The sequence below is a fragment of the Schistocerca americana genome, chromosome 1 (assembly GCF_021461395.2).
Source record: "Schistocerca americana isolate TAMUIC-IGC-003095 chromosome 1, iqSchAmer2.1, whole genome shotgun sequence".
In the NCBI taxonomy this organism is placed as follows: Eukaryota; Metazoa; Arthropoda; class Insecta; order Orthoptera; family Acrididae; genus Schistocerca; species Schistocerca americana.
Window position 1 is genome coordinate 1,154,220,897 of NC_060119.1, and position 6,339 is coordinate 1,154,227,235.

The 6,339-nt window shown below is 41.9% G+C and overlaps 1 pseudogene; it reads right to left on the reverse strand.

The window, feature by feature from the left end:
- Nucleotides 1-1,335: 1,335 nt before the first annotated feature.
- LOC124556771 lies at nt 1,336-1,453 on the reverse strand (annotated as a pseudogene).
- Between the last annotated feature and the right edge of the window lie 4,886 nt (nt 1,454-6,339).

Genomic DNA, 6,339 nt, shown 5'->3' on the forward strand with positions numbered 1-6,339 from the left:
TTTGAATTTTCCCCAAGTAATTTAATGTACCACCAAACTTGTGAATTCTCACCGTTTTATACATAAGAAATTGGCCTTTGTCAGACGGGTATGGGTGAAGTTGCAGATGGTGGTGGTGGTGGTGGTGGTGGTGGTGGCGGCAGTGGTGGTAGTGATGGTGGTGGAGGTACAGGTGGGGGAATAGATATGGTGTAGTCAGGACTTTGTTGGTGCAGAGGCTGGGGGTCAATATGTGTGGGGGCGTGTTGGGTGGAGTCAGTTTAGGGGGCAGTGGTGAGGGTAAGTATGGGGACGGGTGTGGGTGTGTGAATTGGTGTGGAGGTGGGGAAATCCCATTACATCATCGATGATGTCATTGACAGTGTCATGAATGACACAGGCTGTCTGTGAACTCTTCTTACATACAAACTTTTTCCAAATCAATAAAAAAAAGCATAAATTTCTCTATCTTTCAGAATATCTTTTCTCCTATGATTCTTGATTTATTCATTTTCCTCTTCTAAATTCTAAGTGTTTCTCCATAATACATCCATCCATACAGCCTTCTAGTCAGCACTTTCACTATTATTTCAGGAGCATGACAAATCAGGCTGACGGGCTAATGCTCCTCAAATTTTCTTGTATTTCTTATTTTGTGAGTTGGTATCATTATCATTGCAAGACAGATGCCAGGCCATTCCCCTTTATTGTCTATCTCATTAGAGACATGGACTATTTCCTTCCTTCACATATTTCCGAAACTCTTGAACATTCCCGCTGGGAAGTAATCGATTCCAGATGCACTCTGATTCTTCATCTCCTTCAGTGTCTTTTCTACTTTGGCTTCCAAGATGCTGCACCCCTTTCCATCTTCCGTGACATACTCCTCTTCAAACTTGATTTCACTTTATATTCGCTCCACCTTAAATGGACATTCTATATATTTTTGCCATCTGCTCGAAACCTCCTATCGTTCTTCAGCTAATGTAACGTCTGCTCTTTTTATTTCCATGTTAGTCTTCTTTCTTTCATGTTCAAAATATGTATGCTATTTCATACCTCTAATCTCTCTCCATTTTCTCTATTTCTTAACATTTCTTTTCCACCCGGTTTTCTTTTGCTTTTTCTGTTTCTCTTCTTGTATTCAGTTGCTCGTATTTCTGTTTACCTTCTTTATTTTCCAACGGTACCGACCGGCTGCCGTGTCATCCTCTCAGCCAAGGGGCGTCACTGGATGCAGATGCATGTGGTCAGCAAATGACTCTCCCGGCCGTTTTCAGTTTTTGTGACCGGAGCCGCTGCTTCTCACTCAGATAGCTGCTCAATTTTGCTCACAAGGGCTGAGTGAACCCCGTTTGCCAACAGCGCTCGGCAGAGCGGACGGTCACCTATCCAAGTGCTAACCCAGCCCGACAGCGCTTAACTTCGGTGATCTGACGGGAACCGGTGGTACCACTACGGCAAGGCCGTTGGAATTTGTCATTTACACATTCTTCATTTCTACCTGCTTACCATTTTTCATAAACCTGTATTCCAAATTTGAAGGTTTACCCACCTCCTTGAGTATCTCCATTCTTAATTTTTGTTTTCTTTTAACTCTCAACACATTCTTCAGTTTCACTTGTATTTCTTCCAATATGCGGTTTTTGGCTGAATTTATGTCTGCTCCTTCGTAAGCTTTGGCATTCTTCAGACAGCTACAGGTCCTAAACCTTTTCTGCATCAGGATGCAACCCAAGTGATACATTTCTCTGTTCATTTACAATCCACGTGTAAAGCCTTTTTTCAAAAAATGTGTTACCCATTACTAGCGAGTTTTCCTTGCAGAAGACACTTAGCCATTCCACTCTTCCATTTCGTATCCCCAATCCGAAGTTTCACATTGTTGTCTTCGTCTCTTCCTTCATCCACCACTGCATTCCAATTCCCCGTCATCATAATGCAGGCATTTCGGTTTTCTTTCTCGAGAAGCTGTTGATTTTTTTTACAGTATTTTATCTCCTCATGTCTATGCTGGCTGGTCGGCATGTATACCTGTATTAATACATCTTTCGAACTACCCTACAGTCGTGTCATCATCAATCTTCCATCAATATATTGCGCTTCATTACTTTATTTCTCGGTTACCGTGTTATCAGTATTCTTAACTCCGTTTTCACTATTTTTAATTTCCCCTGGGCAGAAAAGCTTATAATCTCCACTTTTTACCTGCCCGTCCTCTGCCGGCCATGGTGGCCGAGCGGTTCTAGGCGCTTCAGTCCGGAACTGCGCGACTGCTACTGTCACAGGTTCGAATCCTGCTTCGGGCATGGATGTGTGTGATGTCTTTAGGTTAGTTAGGTTTAAGTAGTTCTGAGTTCTAGGGGACTGAGTCGAACAGACACTGCACCTACGTGGGTCAACACACAACGGGCAACATTTGGTCTCGCATTAATTTGTTGAAAGACAACTGCACACACATGATTTTTTATGACAACTGTTGCCCAACTTACCGGCTACGAGAACCAGAGACCATCGTGTTGCGCACCCAATGACATCTTATTCCACATGCCAGATGGTGGTGTACCCATGTGAAAACGACGAATTAAATCCGAGAAAGTTAGTTCTCAGAGCCGCGACACATAGACAGGACTATCGTGATGTACGCAGAAGCAGAACAGGTCCCAATAGCCAACTCAGTGCCAGTGCTGTGTCCACCATAGGTGCAGCCCTTTACCGCAATGTATATAGGGTGTTTGTTTTAATTCGGAACAGCTAAATGTCTCGAGTTAATATTTTCAATGGGGATACCTGTCTATGCTAAAATTTTCTATGAATATAGACGGGTGTGGCAAGTGAAAATTTGAACCAAGGGCGGGAATTGAACCCAGGTTTGATGATTACCAGGGGCCGGGTGTTAACCACTAAGCCATCTTAGCACAGCGGTTCATACAACTGCACGGATTACCCTGGCACTCTTGCCTCCTACATCCAAATTCTCAGTGGTTTAGTCTACATACATAAAATAATATCCGTATTGGACCATTAAAGTTTCTGAAATTGTGTCATTTCGTGAGCTAAAACTGGCCACTCTCTAACCCCCCCTTATGGTGGGGTCAGCTTTTTATTTTCAAATGGTAACGCCCATTTTTACTGCAGATTTGGATTCTACGCCAAAAAATAGCTAGGGGCTATCTGAAGCTAGTTTTTCTGTTCATGGTGTATGGCGCCGTAACTGACGCGAGAATTACAGCCATTGGAAGAAAAAAAAACACTAACATCAGTCAATCTGATGGTGATATCCGAAATGGTTCGCCAAATAAAACATCCTGATGGTGTGCGGACTCACTGAAATCAATCCCAAAGGGAACAAGAAACGTTGCTTTAAATCTTGCTTATTTGCCAGATTTTAATAGGTCTAATGATAAAAGTCTTACTGTACAATCAAATTTGCAACACTGAATCATGTTTTTGACAGTAACACCAGCTGTGTAGAAAAAACGTTTTTTTTTTTTGTCGTAAGTGCAAAGTAGATACAAATCAGTTGGTTCTTAATTGCAGGAACAAGAAAAAACGGATTTTGTTGAGTGCATGTCTTCTAGTACGGTTAAAAAATAATGTCTTTGGTAAATTCTAAGCAGAATCAGAATCTACGAAATGGGGGGGTGGGGGGTGGGGGGCGGGTCCCACTGGAGAATAAGAATTTTCTCCCGCTTGGGTGGGGTTGGCCAGGTTAGGGTAGGGACAACGTAAGTGTAGACAGATATCTTCCTTCAGCATACAGACTTTTCAACTTGGAACTTTTTTTCATACGACGCATATTTTTCGAGATTTTAAGTGGATCCATGTAAAACAAACAGCCCGTATATGATCTTTTTCATCTATATAGGAACGAAGATGCAGCTGTGCATTCAGTTGACTCAATACAATCATTGTTTTTCGCAGATGGCGATCTGCGAACTGGCGAAGGAAGTTCCCCTTTTCGGATGGGTAAAACCGAATAAAAATGATCTTAAAACATAGTAATAAATAAAATAAAATAGGAAAAAGAATGTAATGCGCCAAATTTAAAGCGCATTACCGGCTGTTATCACCTCATCTTACTATCGGAATTGACTGTTACTTGGAAGAATCGAGAGTTTATTTATGAGTTTCTTAGGTTTTTTTATATGTGTGTATTAAAATGTCGCGGATTTTTTAGTCTGGTGTACTTGGAAAGCGGATTCCAGTCAAGTCGCCGACTGCAGAGCTGGTCTCAAGAGTTACAATGAGAGGGGCGCCACAAATTAATCTGTTATGGGGTTTCGATTCAGGAGAATTCAAAGAAACTCGTAAGTCTTTTAAGTAAATACTTTGAAAATATTGTCGACTCGTTGGAGAAAATAATTGTTTCGTTGATTTGGGTGGAGTTCGAGCTCGTCGTGTGGAGGGAAAAGCAGAAGATAAATTTGTGGCGAAACTTAGAATTTTGTGGACAGTAGCAGTTGGGACTACGATTAGTTGAAGTCTGAAATTGGTTTCTCCTGTTTGTTAATTTTGTGCCGACGCAGTGGCTGAAGCGTTTTTAGGTGCACTGTGCTTCATTTAGTTGAAGATTTTCGGTTGGTTTGTGGAAGAGGACAGACGTTATCAAGAAGTCGTTATTTGATTTTGTGAGGTGGATTATAGCACGTACTAAGGGAAGAGTGGAGTTGCGTTGGTGTATCGTGATTGTGGAATAGAAAGGAAGCACTGAGGTATAGCGTTAGGGTATATTTTGTGACTTCAGTGTCAGCGTCTTCTATTATAATAAACATTGAAAATCTCTTTAGGGGTACGCTGAAAGCGTAATTTTTGTTTCGAGGAGAATGGACGTCCTACGTTGTTAACGTAATATTGAAAACCAATCTGAAGTATATAAGTCCCTACTATGCCGAAACGTAACAATAAAATCAAACAAAAAAACCTGAGTGTCACAGCCACTTTTATACTATTGTTACGTTTCTGCATAATGGGGACTTGTGTAGTTAACCAGCACTCATAACAAAATATGCTGACTTGTTGCTGTAGACGAAATAATAACAGACAGTAAAGATAGAGATTTTCTGATTTGAGGTCCTATCGCGTATCGCTACTCTTTATAGTCCATTTTCCTGTATGCTCTAACAAAGGTACTTGAATTTCTTAGCCCTCGTAACCTGTTCTATCTCTGTTTCAAGGAATTTCTCGTCTGTATTGGTCATTCATCATGAATTTGACCTTCTGTACCGAGATCCTCCACCGTTCCGCCGGCGGTCCATGCTAGGAGGTTGATGTGGATGGTCGCTTCCTCTCAGCAAACTCATCCGCAAAGGGCAGGCAGTGACTTTAACTCCTTAAGGTTTATTTACTAAGCAGATCGCGATTATTCCTTTATTTTCAGGGTCCGATTTCCAGATTCTCATAATCTTTCCTGGAACAAAGTTGAATATTAATGGCGATAGTCCGCCACCTTGTATCACGCTTGTCTCGATATCAAAAAGACGGGGGGTTCTCCTATGACCTTCAAAATTAATCACTATATTCCAGAAATTCCACTGATTCTATGAAGATGTCGGCAAAAGAATTCTTGATGAAAAATATGGTAATTTCGAAGAATGATTGCCTATCGAAGTCGCGGGGTCCAAACGATACATATAGAGCGTGCGATAGTAAATCGATCATGCGAGTCTCGTGGCAGGCGTTATCAGTATGTTTAAGGTGGTCACTACAGCAACGACAAAAGAAAGGCGTTACTCAAATACTTGTAATTTCAAAGGAGACGACTTGCCTTACTCGTCGTCGGTGTTATCCTCTTGTGACAGTCCATGTGATGTATATGCTACAGGGACAATTCCCTTTTTCCCGTAGCCAGTGTAAATTCTGTCAATATCATACAAGAACATGAGTGTCGCATGCGTTGACTTTCCCCTGCAAACACAAGTTGTGGAAGTATAGGTACTGAAACAAGTACAGTTCGTCCCTTTGTCCGGGACGCGCTTCTCTTTTTATGGAAGACTTAACAGATTTCCAGAGCCGCTCAGTATCCTGGGTGTGGACACTGGGGTCATGCGAAGACACGAACTCCACAGAATGGTTCACGAATTCGTGGTCGAACGCTTCAGATTTCAGAGTCTTCTAAGACTGAAACCCGTCAGTAATAACTTTAGTACCAGGCAGTATGAAGTGTTTTATGACACCCACTAAAGCGACCTTGTCTCGGGACAATACTCTGACAACTAAACACTTCCGGGACTCTCTTTCTATTCCACCGAATACCCAAATGCGATCTATTTCACTTTTTGAAGATCGTCCTCTCTGGTTCTTTCGTCTAGCTGTATGACATTCGTCTACTTCTACAACTTTATTCGCCCCACCGACTGG